This window comes from Pipra filicauda, unplaced genomic scaffold (genome assembly GCF_003945595.2).
Source record: "Pipra filicauda isolate LSUMZ 115617 unplaced genomic scaffold, ASM394559v2 scaffold29_size4552773_pilon, whole genome shotgun sequence".
NCBI lineage: Eukaryota > Metazoa > Chordata > Aves > Passeriformes > Pipridae > Pipra > Pipra filicauda.
In genome coordinates, this window is record NW_024104420.1 from 3024623 (window position 1) to 3038938 (window position 14316).

At 36.6% G+C, this 14316-nt stretch overlaps 1 long non-coding RNA gene across 1 annotated transcript; it reads right to left on the reverse strand.

The window, feature by feature from the left end:
* Positions 1 to 235: 235 nt before the first annotated feature.
* LOC120323606 lies at positions 236 to 2660 on the reverse strand. Its single transcript, XR_005564235.1, has 3 exons — positions 2572 to 2660; positions 1635 to 1742; positions 236 to 499 (listed from the first exon to the last, which is right to left on the reverse strand). It is a non-coding gene; the product is annotated as an uncharacterized LOC120323606 (long non-coding RNA).
* Between the last annotated feature and the right edge of the window lie 11656 nt (positions 2661 to 14316).

Below are 14316 nucleotides of genomic sequence, written 5' to 3' on the forward strand. Positions count from 1 at the left end.
TTGCTTTTCATAGCATTTCACACTTACACCATTTTAAAAGACAGCTATTAACATTTACAAAAATCTTTCAGAAACCAAATGTTCTAACATGCAGAATTCCAATTATACTGTGTAAGAGGGTTATCGACTATTCTTCTACAAGAATACTTTGAAGTGCTTGGTATTAAACCCAAAGCTAAAATGTCAGTTGCACATAGACAATAAATTAAGGTTTATAAAAGCATGTAAGATTTATTTAATATTATAATTTTGACCTTTAGACTGCCTTAACCAAGGCTTGCTTAAGTTTTCCTCCTCTTGCCTTCCTTCTTTATCTGTCTAATCTTACTTGAATATTAAACAAAGGTTGTGATGCCAGTTATGCAAAGTAATATAAAGCATTTATAGTATTAGTACTTTCCTCCAACTGCTGTAACACAGGCACATAAGCCATGTTTTGTTCTTCAGCTGAGATGTTTTCTGAATTGTTCAGGGAGTTCGATGAGCAGCATTTCCAGAGCTGTAAAGACACAGCTGTTTAATTTTCAGTTTCTCATTGCAAACATCCAAAACTTTCAATTAAAGCAAGCTATAAATACAAATGCCAGGCTAGCTCTCATGTTCTAGTTCTCATGAAAGGAAAACAGGCAAAGTGAAAAAAGAGATAGCAACAGCAGGACGACAAGAGGAACTCACTGTTGAAAGGAAAAGTAATGGTAGGAGAAGACAGGACTAAGTGAATGCTGTTTTGAAACACATTTCAGCTCACAGGAAACAAAATGCTATTCTGAAAAGGTAGGGGATGACTTTGGGGTTTTTTTTTTGCTGGCTTCACAATAAGGAGTCTCCCTCTCCCCAGATGAAGAAGCTCCTGTGTCAGAAGCCAAGTATCCAAACTATTTTTAGCATCTCTCAGATCAGTGGCATTATTGACCAGTAATGATCATTAAAGTGAGGAAAGCAGTCAGGGAAGGAAATAAATGCTGAACAATCTACAGATAATCTTCTCAGCTACTATGGGGGAAGCGTGTACTAAAATGTACATAATATAGCAATGTACATAGTCAAGACTGAAGAATGACCTGAAAATATATGTGGAAATTAGGAACTCAGCTTAATGGTGCTTTTTCTTTGCAGAGCAAAATGGACAGTGTGAAGGAGACTTCATACAGAATACATGCCAGGCTTTCAGATAAAAGAAATGGAGGAAGCAAATGTGGAAAACTGCATTGAAGCTCTGGTTTAGATAATATTCTGCTATAAACTGAGCTGTGAGACCTAAATGACTGAAAGGGCACACAAAGTGCCAGTGCAGAGTCACCACCTGGGAGCTTTCCCTAGACACTTTTCTTCAGATGTCTCAGCTCCAGAGGTAAGGTTAAAATGCTGAGATTGGTTGGACATAGATCAGAAATTAATTTCAACTCCATGTTCATTTCTTTTTATCCAGACTGTAGTTTAAAGATCCAAAGAGGTCATGGTTATTTTCTGAAATTTGAAGAAAATTCTCAGAGATCAAAATGTTCACTATGTCACAGCATGCTTCTATCTCTGAAGCTGAGAGGTAAATGGAATACTACATTTTACAACTCCACCTGACAGCAGCTTAACATTTCATCTTGACCAAAGCCACAATATTGTTTGTTTTAGCTCACCTTGAAAGCAGGGATTTTAAAACAACTTGTTTAGATTTCTGCCATGGTTTCACTCCAGCTGGCAACTAAGCCCCACACAGCCGCTTGTTCAATCCCCCACCAGTGGGACTGAGGAGAGAATTGGAAGGGTAAAAACTCATAGGCTGAGACAAAGACAGTTTAATAGTAAAAGCAAAACCCACACACACAAGCAAAGCAAAACAAGGAATCAATTCACTGCTTCCTGTAAGCAGGCAGGTGTTCAGGCCCTCCAGGAGACTAGGGTCACATCAAGTGTAATAGTGACTTCAGAAGACAAATGCCATTGCTCCAAATGTCCCCCTGCTTCTTTTTTCTTCCCCCCACTTTATAAACTGAGCATTATGTCATATGGTATGAAATATTCCTTTGGTTAGTTGGAGTCAGTTGTCCTGGCGGCATCTCCTCCCAAATTCCTGGGCAGCACCAGGCTCCTTGCCAACCTGGCAGTATGAGAAGCAGAAAAGGCCTTGGCTCTGTGTAAACACTGCTCAGCAACAACAAAAATATCTCTATATTATCAATCCTGTGTTCAGCACAAACACAGCCCCATACTGGTCACTGTGAAGAAAATTAACTATGCCCAAGCCAAATCCAGCAAAATTCTTTTATTTTTCACTGCAGCTAAGTATTGGAATAACTATGCAGAACAAGATAATGCTGTTATAAGATAAAGTATTTTTCCTCCAATGTGGTAGGCAGACTTTGAAAGTTGTTTATTTGGTTTTTTTTTCCAATAGCAAGACTTGTTGAGGACATACATGACTAATGACATAGCTGATTTCCTTCCTCAACATCAACACACAACAAAAGTCAAATGCTCATTTGTAGTTTGATCTATGTGAGGACACATAGCTCAAACAGAATGATTTTACGTCCCTGCGAATCACATATCAAATCCTCCTTTTCCAGCACTTACCATCCTCTCATACTGTTTCTTTTTTCATCTTCTTTCTCCACTTTTGTGGTTATTCAAGGGAAGGCATTTCTGAGCAGAGTTCAAGCATCACAGGAAAGGGTTCTGTTGCCTTCTCCCATAAATCTTTTCTTGGCCCACACAAGCATCTGTTTTAATTTGCCTGCTGACGTTCATTCTGTCTTCCAGCAGGCTGCAGCCTCCAGAACGGCCCCTTTCGTTTCCTCTTCTCTACAGCAACTACCTCGTTCTGCTATCAGATGAATAAATAACCACCATCACAAAAAATGTCTCAGATCACTGCAAAGGTTTATGTACAACTGAAGATTTTTTTATGATATTGTGTTCTGACAGCTTTCCCACATTGTTCTTATCTGTCTCAATGTCTTAATATAAAATATAAAACCTTGCCATGCAAATTTGTCACAATTGAAGGTGCAGCATTCCTAATGCTATGTGAAGGAAAATTAAGAATCAGATAATGAAAATAATTTGAACAAAATGGTTTTCTTGAATTCCATGAAGGGTGATTTCATTCAGTGTGGCACTAAGGTTGTTAGCAACTATTTGCAGAATCATGGTCCCAGAGAAAAGTAGTCTCAGAACAATACATTGGGCAACTTTTCCCAGAACAGTGTAGCACCCAGCAGAGAGGCAATATTAGGGAGCTGCAGGAGAGGCAAGAAAGTGAAAAGATTTATGTTATTGATTGCAGAAGAGAGAAGCTTTCGGCCACATATCAAATCAATCAATCATTCTATTTTGGTTTAGTACATTATTCATTCACTACATTAAGTACTGCCTCTCATTGTTTGCAGTATGATGAAATTTGCAGACTTTTTGTGAATTTCCAGAAGGTTAAATCTGGAGATCTAACAGTTGAGTCTATTTTGTCTTTAGGGTGGTTTGTTTTGCTTTGTGGTTGGTGTTTTGCTCTTCTCCTTCTCTCTCTCTCCCCCTTCCCCCCCCTACCCCCCCCCCATGTCTATCTCTCTCTCTCTCTCTCTCCCTCTCTTTCTCTCTCTCAGTCTCTCTCCCCACACTCCTGTCCCCAACCAGTATTATATGAAGCAGGTGAGGGCACTCAGTCAACTTTATTGAGCCACAGCAGTTTCCACACTTTTCAAAGGTCTGGATTTTATTGGGAAGTCCTCCACATACGGGAATCTAAATTAGGGGCTATGCAGTGTTTTCATGTTTTGTTCCAATTTCTGCTCTGTGGCCACTGAAATTGTAAGCAAATATCACTGAAGGTCTAAGAAGTGCAGTCAGATTCCTGTGAGTTAAATTTATTGTGTTACCTCAAATAGTGTGCACATTTCTGCCACCTGGAACCAATACTGAACTAATGAAGAAGCAAAAAAAACCAAAAAAGCGCAAAGAAAACAATGAACTAATCCATCCAACTTATGTGTGCAGCATCACCACTTCCATGCCCAGATTTTTTTTATTTATATTCTGCTATTGAGTATTCCAGAGTACATTCTGGAATGGTAAAAAATGTGAGGCTAAATATATCAGAACTGGGATTTACATACACTACAACACTGATTTAGGGAATAATTAATGCTACTTAGCATTATGGAATTACAGAATTTGAGGATCTTGGTGTCATTTGACTTGTGTGGTTATCACATACATTTTTAATTTTTCTCTCATTTGCCCTGGTATGCTTACTGAGCCTACTGAGCTAAATAAATAAGTAAAAGAAATTATTTTCATCAGGGACATAATAACTTTCCATTCACTATGTGGTGCACTGTTGAACATTAAAGGACGGTTCTATTTCAAGGATGCTAATGAGGATATTTTTGATTTAAATGCACTGCAGTCAGAAATCCTTACAGTTACCATAATCCTTACAGTTACCATATGCTTAAGACTTTCCCTGTATAATTTCTAAGACTGCAGATAGTAGAACTCACTGTGTTTTTCAAATGTATTTGTAACATCTGCAAATTACTGGTTGGAAATATTGGTGGTAAATTGGATTACAATTCAGAAATACTTTTTTGGCAAAATTTGATAGTCAGGGTTTTCTCTCAGTATTATAAAGTGAAAGAGGATAAGATAGATAGAATGAGGGTAGACTGAAGAAATTTGCTTCAGCCAAAAGCAATTTGTGTAGAGGGAAATTTCCCTTCATTAGTGTGGTGCATAATGAGGAGGACACAACAGGTAGCTGGTGTTTTTTTGTTGTTAGAGTCATATTTTCTTATCCTGCCCGCTGAATTTCACCCACTGTGCAGGTACAATTGAGGCAGTTGTGTATATGAAGAAAATAAACACTTTGCAAATGTGCTCACATTTTTAGTACAGATTTTGGCTTTGTGTCTTTGAATCTCTAAATCATCCGTGGTCTGTATAGACTGCTACTTCCATCATATATTTTCAGCTACATAAAAACTGAAACTTTGGCAAAAAAATATATAGTGATTTTTAGCTAATATTTGGAACATTAATGAATATTCTCTGTCTGTTATGTCAGGTTCTAGCCCCATCATGCTAAAAGGAAGAACGTTGTGCTTGGAGAAATGACAGGGTAAATGCAGTCAGAGCAAATATAACTACCCCCTGGCCAGTGCCTCAGGCCCACTGTGAGCCACTTCCTGAGTGAACTTTATGGACAGGCTCATGTTACCAGACTGGGATTGCTTTTGGGAGAGGTGGATACCCACTACACCATGAGACAAGTAGTCCCTCCAGAAGAGTCTGAAGACATCCTTGATATGAAGGAGTTGCAAAGCCAAATATGCACTTGTGCTTCTGGTGTTGAAAGGACATGGAGTTGAACCTTAACACAAAATGAGAAGAGGAGGAGTGACAGCAAGTGTAGGAAACAAGGAGAATGGGACAGAAAGTAGAGGGCATTAAGGAGTCAAGGTCATGCAGGAGAAGAACCAGTGTTGCGACCAAGAGGATGGTCAAGGAACATTAAGGATAAAGGGGTGAGAGAAATATAGAGACCATGTGATTAAGCAAGAAGCTTTGAAAGAATTAATAGAGAAGCATGAGAGTAAATGGAGAGTGTGAAAAAATGCTCACATAACAAAAAAGCAGAGGAGGAAGAATTTTTCCTCTAGGGTGTGGGACAGGAGGAGAATAATGCTACTCCCAATAGCCACTGCATGGGATCACAATCTCATATAGCTTTCAAATATAAAGGCTTTCATATACAGCCTGTTAATTAGAAGGTGGAGGAAGAAGGGGAAGAGGAAAATTAAAAAAAAAAAGAAAGGACAGTGAAACTTTCACCGAGCAGACACCTGCTGTAGCAGCTGAGTTAGGACTGTGCTGGCTTACGGCTGTTATGAGGGTTTTCACTGTGCTTAACTTGGAATTGTGCCAGGCACTGACCATACAGCCCCACGTTCTTAGAATAACCATATGGATTTTAATGATTATAAATGACTGGAAATCAGGCTTCTATGCAACACAAGTGATACTGCAATAAAAGGTATGAGAGGATGAAAAAAGCTGAACATCAGAGTTTTACTTTTTATTATTTTTTTCAAAGAAGCTCTGTAGTTTGTTTAGATCTTGTCCTCTGTGTTTATTTATTTTTAAATAGAAGTAAAAAAGTAGATTGAAAGTTAACTAGCAGTAATTGGAAATAAAATAACAAAACAATCTCCTGCTTGTCTGTCTTCATTTTAATGTTGTTTATCTAAAAATGTGTCATTTTGTACATGTGGGAAACCGGGATGAGTTCATCTGACTTCTTTTTAAGTGCGATGTGATTATATGTTTCTTTGCTGTAAAAAGCCAAGAGAAAATTGGACACAATGCACAAAACAGATTTTTTTTTTCTTTTTCATTTTGCATAACCACCCACTTTCAGAATTGGAAACTGCATGAACAAGATAGAGTGGAGTGAAAATCACTAAACTTGAGATTTGTGCATTCTGCTTTAAGAGCAGCTTTTTCAGCTTATGCTTGTATTTATAGAACCACCACTGGGCTAGACCCTTCAGTGAGCTGTAACTGAGAGCAGATTCAAGAGGAACATCACATACTTCTAAAAACTTCAACCCAGCAACAAAAATTGTTTGATCTTTTATTGGCAGAGTGTAGCTGTTGTAAAAATAAATGGAATACAGTAACCAGTCAATGCCAAGTAACTGTAGATGAATCCAACCCAAATTGGGTTCAGATAATTCTTGGAGTATGCTCTGCATTACCAGCAACTTCAGGTCGGACAAACACATGTGCATATGCATGTGTTCATGAGTTCATGATATTTTTCATTTTTGTCTTTTTTTTCTTTTTCTTCTTTTTCTTTTGAAAGGATCCTTTTCATTGTTAACAGGCACACTGATATTCTTGTACTGATGGTCTTTTTCGCAACAAGTTATTTCTGGCAGATTCTTCCATTTTACATGCAAGCAAATAAACAGTATGTAATAACATGCACATATGCCTCTTTTCTAATGGGAAGAAGATATTGTCTTCTAAAACTGATTTAGTTAGATAAATGTGAGAATATAATGCAACGAGATACTTTAGGCTATACAAAATGCTGGACTGGAGCTACATTTAGTCATGGCAGGGCAAATCCACTTATGAGTCTCCTGAGACAGCCTGGTGGGCTAGAATAACAGCTCCATTATTCAGAATTTCATGTCTATTGTGCTACCTATTAGCATAGTTTGGAGGTTAAACAATGGTTTTAGTTTTCTCTGTGCATCCTCCTACTTATTCATTATCAAATTACATTGTTTGTTTAGACTGATACCATCTAGTTCAAGTGTAACAGGTCCTAAAAATGTAACTTCCCCAATAACAAGATAATTTTCAGTGAACTGGTTTAGTGTCTGCCTTTAGCATGGAACAAGAGTTGCCTTAGAAACAGGTTTGAAAGCGTTTCTTCAAGAATGAAATACTGAGCTTGATGAACTGGAACAGCGGAAGGTCTTTCAATTGCTTCAGTGAGTTTTGTATCAAGACTCAGGTCTTGTTTTTTGGAAAGTGCTTTAGTGTGTGCATACATCTGCCCCAACGCAACAAAAGCATTTAATAAGATAGGGCAGTGGATTTTGTTTCATGATCAGAAGCCAGGTAGACTTAGAAGGTCTTTCCTGATCAAATACTCAGCATCAATAAAAATATCCTAAGTACAGAAAAACAGCAACAATGAAGTTTATGTCTAGGCTTTGTCTATGCTAGACCAAACCAAACTAATACTTTTCCCTGAGTTTAAGAGAACACGTTGCTTCCAAGACATTGTTTACCCATATCACATCTTAGCACTAGATAGAAGTATTCCAGTATGCTACTTCCCACCCTTTTGCTCAAAAGTAACTTACAACACTCTTCACCCTCTTCAAGGAACTCAAGATTTTTTCTGTAAAGCCTTCAGGAGTGGCTCTGTCTCTCCACTCAAGTGGTCATGTCTAAGTCAAAAACCCTTATCTACTTACCCAACCAAGAACTGTTAATCTTATGGATTCATCAGCTCCAATTTTTATTCGGCAATAACTTAAAGCTTCCTAGTAGCCATTTACTATATTTGCATGACCTGAGACCTGCTGCAGATGTACATACATGCCTAGCTGAGTGGTAGCATTCAATAAACACAGGCGTAAAAAATTACTGTGATCCTAAATTATGAAATGTAGAGAGTGCTCATGTCCCAGGTAAATGTCTATAAAGTACACACGTGCCTCTCTAGGACATTATTTTGATCCTTTTTCATAAGCAGCTTACAGATTCTGGGGCTGCTATCTGCTTATCCAAAGATGGGAATGGCAGAAGCCCAGGACAGAAAATTTTCTTGTTTGAGACATCACTGCTCTTTCTTGCTCCTCCATCCCATTTTTTTCCTATGTACACAACAAATGGCTTAGGGAAAGTCTCAGCTGAGCTAATTCAATTTACCCCTGTGTTCAACCTGAACTAAAGCTGAGCAGTATTTGATAGTGTTCCCATGGCTTCTGTGAGAAGCTACAAACAAGGGGAAATTGCAGATCAGAACAAAGCTCCTGTCAGCTGTCATTTCCCACTGATATATTTTACTATAATTACTACTTTTCGAAAACTAGCATACGTTGTAAATTACAAGGTTATTTAAGTTCTGAAGATGTACTACATTCCTGCTCTGAACCTTTTGAAGAAATTATTTCTTTTTGTGTGTTTACACTAAAGCTCAAGTCTGCCAGAGAAAAATTATACTACATTTTAAAGTGATGTGTATGAAATGCATTTCAATTTTTCTCTTTGGTATCTCTGCACAACTTTTTTGAATATATATATATATATATATAAGAATTATATATATATATATATAAGAATTCTTCAGCATCAATCTAATATTTTTATAGAATGGATTGCATGATGCCCAGAATATATTATGATGAATCTATTTATCATGCAGCCTTACAAGAAGCACAAATTTGATACGTTACACTTCTCTAACCTTATGTTTTCAGTACAACACTATGCCTTTTTAGCACTGACTAAGAAGTCAGATTGAATATGTCTGGGAATACAGTTTCACATCATGCATAATCCTGGTTCTGCCACTGTAGAAAATCAATGAGGGTGAAGCATTGATCTCCTTGCAGAGTACAAATGCAGTTTGTGCTGAAACACACTGCTGGGGATTTTGTTATTCAAGTCATTCAACCACTCAATGTGTTTGCTAACCAAGTTCTTATCATGCAGCACCTCACTAGCCTAAGCTTATCTTCAGTTATGTATATAGGAAAAACAAGTTCCTTTTGGAAAAAAAAAAAAAGGCTTTATATATGCACAGTTCTATACGTGTATGTTTGCTCAAGGCTAAACTGAAATGCCTTTTCTTCAGTGACATTTCGCAATGTCACCAAACATAAGAAAGTCTCACGGAAGTATGTGTGAATATGAATCACTCCAAGGAAATAGTCTTTTCTGTTATGATGGACTAACCAGTATGTGCTGGTTAGTCAATTTGTTTTCCTTTTTCCTTAGAGAAGGAATTCTGATTATTTCTTGATGTTGCCAAAACATGCATGTATTCTTGCACATAGCTATCTATATATTTCCAGATGTGACAAGTGCATGCACACACACATACACATACTCCTTAGATAGAGAAATGTATGTAATTTTCTATTTATATATGAACTATATTTCATTCTTGTCAGCAAAAATACTATCCTAACTTACAGTCTTCCAACTGCAGACAATAAATCAAGTATTTTAAAAGTGATTGCAGATGATTCATTTAGTGCTGTCATAATATAATGTTTTCTTTAATGAAAATTTATACTATTTTCCCTGGAATAAAACTCAGTTAAATACATTTGTACAGAAAAATACAAAAGAACTAGTACATTCTGTGGTAAACATCGGTTGGTGCTTGACAGCAGGCAGAACCCTGACCTGCTGAAGTACTCTGACTTTATTTAATAAATTTACTCTGAGTTAGGATTTTCCATGTTGTTGCCATTATACAAATATATACAGCTGAACTTGGTGGCATTTGTATTAAGACATTATGCTTGCAGATGAACATTAAACTGCAACAGTATAAAGAAATTCCTCAGAACACTAACAAAATTAAAGACAGTGAATTCTACTTTAAAGCATACTTAGATTAGACAGCAGTTCTGGTAGTAAAAAGGGGAAAAGAACCAAGCCTGGCTTTACTCTTGTTTGAGTATTCAGTATTTAGAAAGATGAAGAATGAATTGAAATAATATAGGAAGAATAGTAGATAAAAAGAGATGTACTGCAAACAAGTATTATCTAAGACACTAATATATATTATTCTTTATTATGATAACACATTTGGCATAATTACAGTGAAAAAATAAACAAACCAGGAGTGTTCCAAATGAAACATTTCCTCTGGCCATTCAGTATTACACCAAGAACAGTTGAAGTTCACAGGACAGCAAGGCTTTCTACATTTGAGCAAAGAGCTGCTTTATATTTGAAATAATTGCCATAAACCATGGAAAGAATCATATAGAACTCAACCGGTGGTGAAATATTCAATACCAATTGAGCAGCAGGATACAATTAATAGTTGAACTTTTCATCTGTCTGTTATATCAGTGGATTAAATCCACTTGTTTTAAAATGTGAGCACTTTGAGAAATTTTGATATTTCATAATTACATACTTTATCATAATAGTGTGTGAATATAATAAATATAATTCCTCTCATGCATAAAGCACTGCACTCAAAGTACATAACACAATATACAAAAGGGTTAAATTGGAAAGGAATAAAACATTCAACTCAGTGAAAAAGAGACTCTTAAAAAATTTTGCGAGCAACCAGATCAAATAAATGTTTTCTTTTATGCTCACTGATGTAATTGTGTGCATCCAGTAATTCAAAGCTTGACCTCACAAAATGTACAATGATGGGACCTCCATGATTAGAAGAGTAACAGAGGGATTAAGGGCAAACCCAGTCCAGCCTCTCTCAGCTGGGTGATGCCTATGCCCATGCCACCAACTCTTTGCGCTCTTGCTCCTCTACCTGTGACTTAAAGTAACAGGAAAGCTAAAAAGTAGGGTAACCTTCACATGGCAAAATGAAACACATCAGCTCTTTTCATCCCCCCTTGTCCGTCACTGCTGGTGACTCAATTATTCACGTCTCTTCTTTCCTTTCAGATTTTTAACTGTGAATTTAATTTCTGTAGTTTTCCCCCTCTGGAGTCATGGATACCATTTCAAGAACGTGCTAGGTATCGTTTCACAGTATCTCTAAAATCCATTAATTTTATTTCTATTACCAAATGTGCATGCAGATACCTACAAGCTTTTCCTGTGAAAACTGCAGCGAATGCTTTCTCATTATTTACATTTCACTGAACACATAAATAAATAAATCTTTAGCTCAGTATTTCAATTACCAGGATCAAAACCACACAGAAATACATCCCCACATTGAAACTCTTGGTGCTTTTCTTCAAGGACAGCTTATCTCTTACTTACATTTCTCTTACTGTCTTTTTCCTCCTTCCCATTAATCCTTTCTCTTTTCTGTCTTCTATGCTTGTTTGTACGCCAAAAGAAAGAATACTTCCAGAACTTTGAAAAACAGGCCATAACCATGCTTTTATTTTCCATTTATTTTCCCACACAGGTTCCTAGATAAAACATGTTTCTTCCACAGACGCGGGAAACATAGTTTGCTTCTTTGAGAAATGTGTCACACTGACAACAAAGATACATCAAAATGAGACGAAAAAGGATCTATCCCTTCCCTCACTTTCTCTCAATAAGCCTCTAAAAATTATCTCAAGCCAACAAATAACTTCTGTGGAAATTCTGGCAATACTAGAATACACCTTTTTATTTCATCCTTATCAGCTCTGAAACTGAAGTTCAAGTCCAAGCAAGTGTGTTCACCAGAATTGCTTTGCTCTTCTGTTTTTCACCCATAACACTATCGACTCACCTCAGAATTAAACAGGACAATTTTATTTTCAGGGGTTTGTTTTTCTGTTTTTAATTATTGAAAATTTGGCATCTTGATATTCTGAGTATCCCTACAAGACCTGGTTTAATTATTAATTGTGAGTGAAATATCAGATAATTCTAGTTTTTTTTCCTGTATGTGAATTATTTGCAAACTAATCCTGACTTTCGCAAGATGTCTTTTATGCATTTTATGCTGAACAATTTACACAAACAAATATTAGCCCATGGTTTGTTTGCAAACTGCTGACTGAAAATGTTTGTTATTCATGGCATAAGACTTATCAGAGAGTTAACACTTTATTGATTCATTGTCCTCATAGTTTTTAAATTTTAAATAAGTCACAATAGATTCTGAACTGTATAGGGAGTGGGTTTGGTGGGTAGGAGGAGAGGAAGCATAGATAACACAGATGAAAATGAAGCAAGGATAAAATTAAATTTTTATTTGATTTTGAGAATAAAGGTAAATAAACACAGAAAGAGTTTTAAATGTAATAACTTTTCTTAAAAAACAACAACACTGCTAATCCACAATACAGTGCACCAGAATATACTGTTAATGATATTTCCAGTAAAGATTTTCATGTTAATTTCTTATATCCTCAGAAATATCAAATTCTCTGGGTTTGGAATCAGAAGCTTTCATTACAGAACCAGTAGTTATTCAATTATTCACAGCCAGTAATTAACACAAGTAATTTATACCAGTGAGATGAACATACACTAATAATTATAAGAACACAACTATCCCATAAAATTCTGTAATAATTTTCAATTTTCAAAATTTTTTGATTTTTAATAATTTTTAATTAAGAAACCAATCCACTTTCAGTGGCACTTCATGTAACATTACAGAACTACTTACACAACAGTCTACTCTCTGGACATGTTAATGAAACAAATTTAGATTTTAACTTGCATAACATCGTACTAGATAACACTGAGAGCATAATTAGCTTTCCAAATTATGAAAATACAAAAAGAAACAAATCCAAGGTTTTATAATTATTTCATAACATAGAACATATTTTCATGAAAAAGTGGAGACATATAAAGCCATTCATTGACCAGCTACCATTCTGTAAAACAAATTAAATAGAGGCCTCACAGAAATGTTTGCCAATAAGGGAATGGTACTCAAACTGGACATTCACTTACCTTTGGAAGCAACCTGCCTCTCCAGGCCCAACCTCTTGCCATACCTCATTGATAGACCTCAAGAAAAAAAGTGCAGAGTCAAGGCTTCATAATTTAGACCTTTCCAGTAAATATATATTATTTATATTTTCTTCATACACAAGAAAGTGGTATAATTGTTCAGCGATATCTTCAGTTCCTTCTTTTGTAATAGGCAAAATTGCCTACTACCTACTATTGTGTAAAACTGTGATTCTGCAAGTTTCTGAAGAGGAATATTAACATAATATAATTTCTTAATATTCTGAGTTTCTGTGGCTTGGGGGAGCAGGAACTGGGAAAGAATAGGTTTCCTAGCATTAAAGCCACAGACCAGCATTGGAAGAGTGCAAGCTCCATACTGAGTGCTTGCCTGAAACAATGTCAAAGCATGTCACCATTTTGTAGGCTGGTGAATTACTAGTTAAATTTGACACATTGAAGTAATTGTTTTTTATACAGCACAGCAAGTGATTGCTTACGTTCCTAATACTGAAAGAAATACAGGATTTCCTCCTTCCAGATACAAAACGAGCGTTGTGGTGAAGTGCACCGCGCCCTTGCTGGAACTCAGTCAATGTCAAATAACCAATCTAGACTTGAACTTCATGACTGTGCAGTCACCTGTAGTGGATGCCTAGAGACTTAACAGGATTACAGGTCTAAATCTTATATATTGGTAGTTTTGAACCTTCAAGGTGTTATCGAAACATAAATATTCATCTCTGGGTGAACTCTCTGCCACAGCAGCCTTCCTCAACACACAGAGATTTGATCCGAGCCTGTGGTTCTTGCTGAGATATGCATTGCATCATTGTCTATTTTCAGCTTGTTACATTAATCAAAACCTATCCCATTATTAAACTGCTTCCTGCAGCTCAGGCATTTGAAATTCAGAGTGCCAGCAAGCAGCTGCCAGGCACCGTGAAGGAAGGAGGTGGGGTAGATTTGAGTTATGTACAAATTGAATTTCAAGTGACTGAGCAGCCTCTTTATCTCTCAGTGACACAACCAGTGATTGTAACAGTATTCTTAAAGGAAATGAAACCTGGAGCCATGGTTCAATCATTGGGTACTTACTATAGCCCTTCCCAGCAGTCCTTCCAGAACTACTGATGAGTGTGACCTTTGCAAAAATGCACAAAGTCT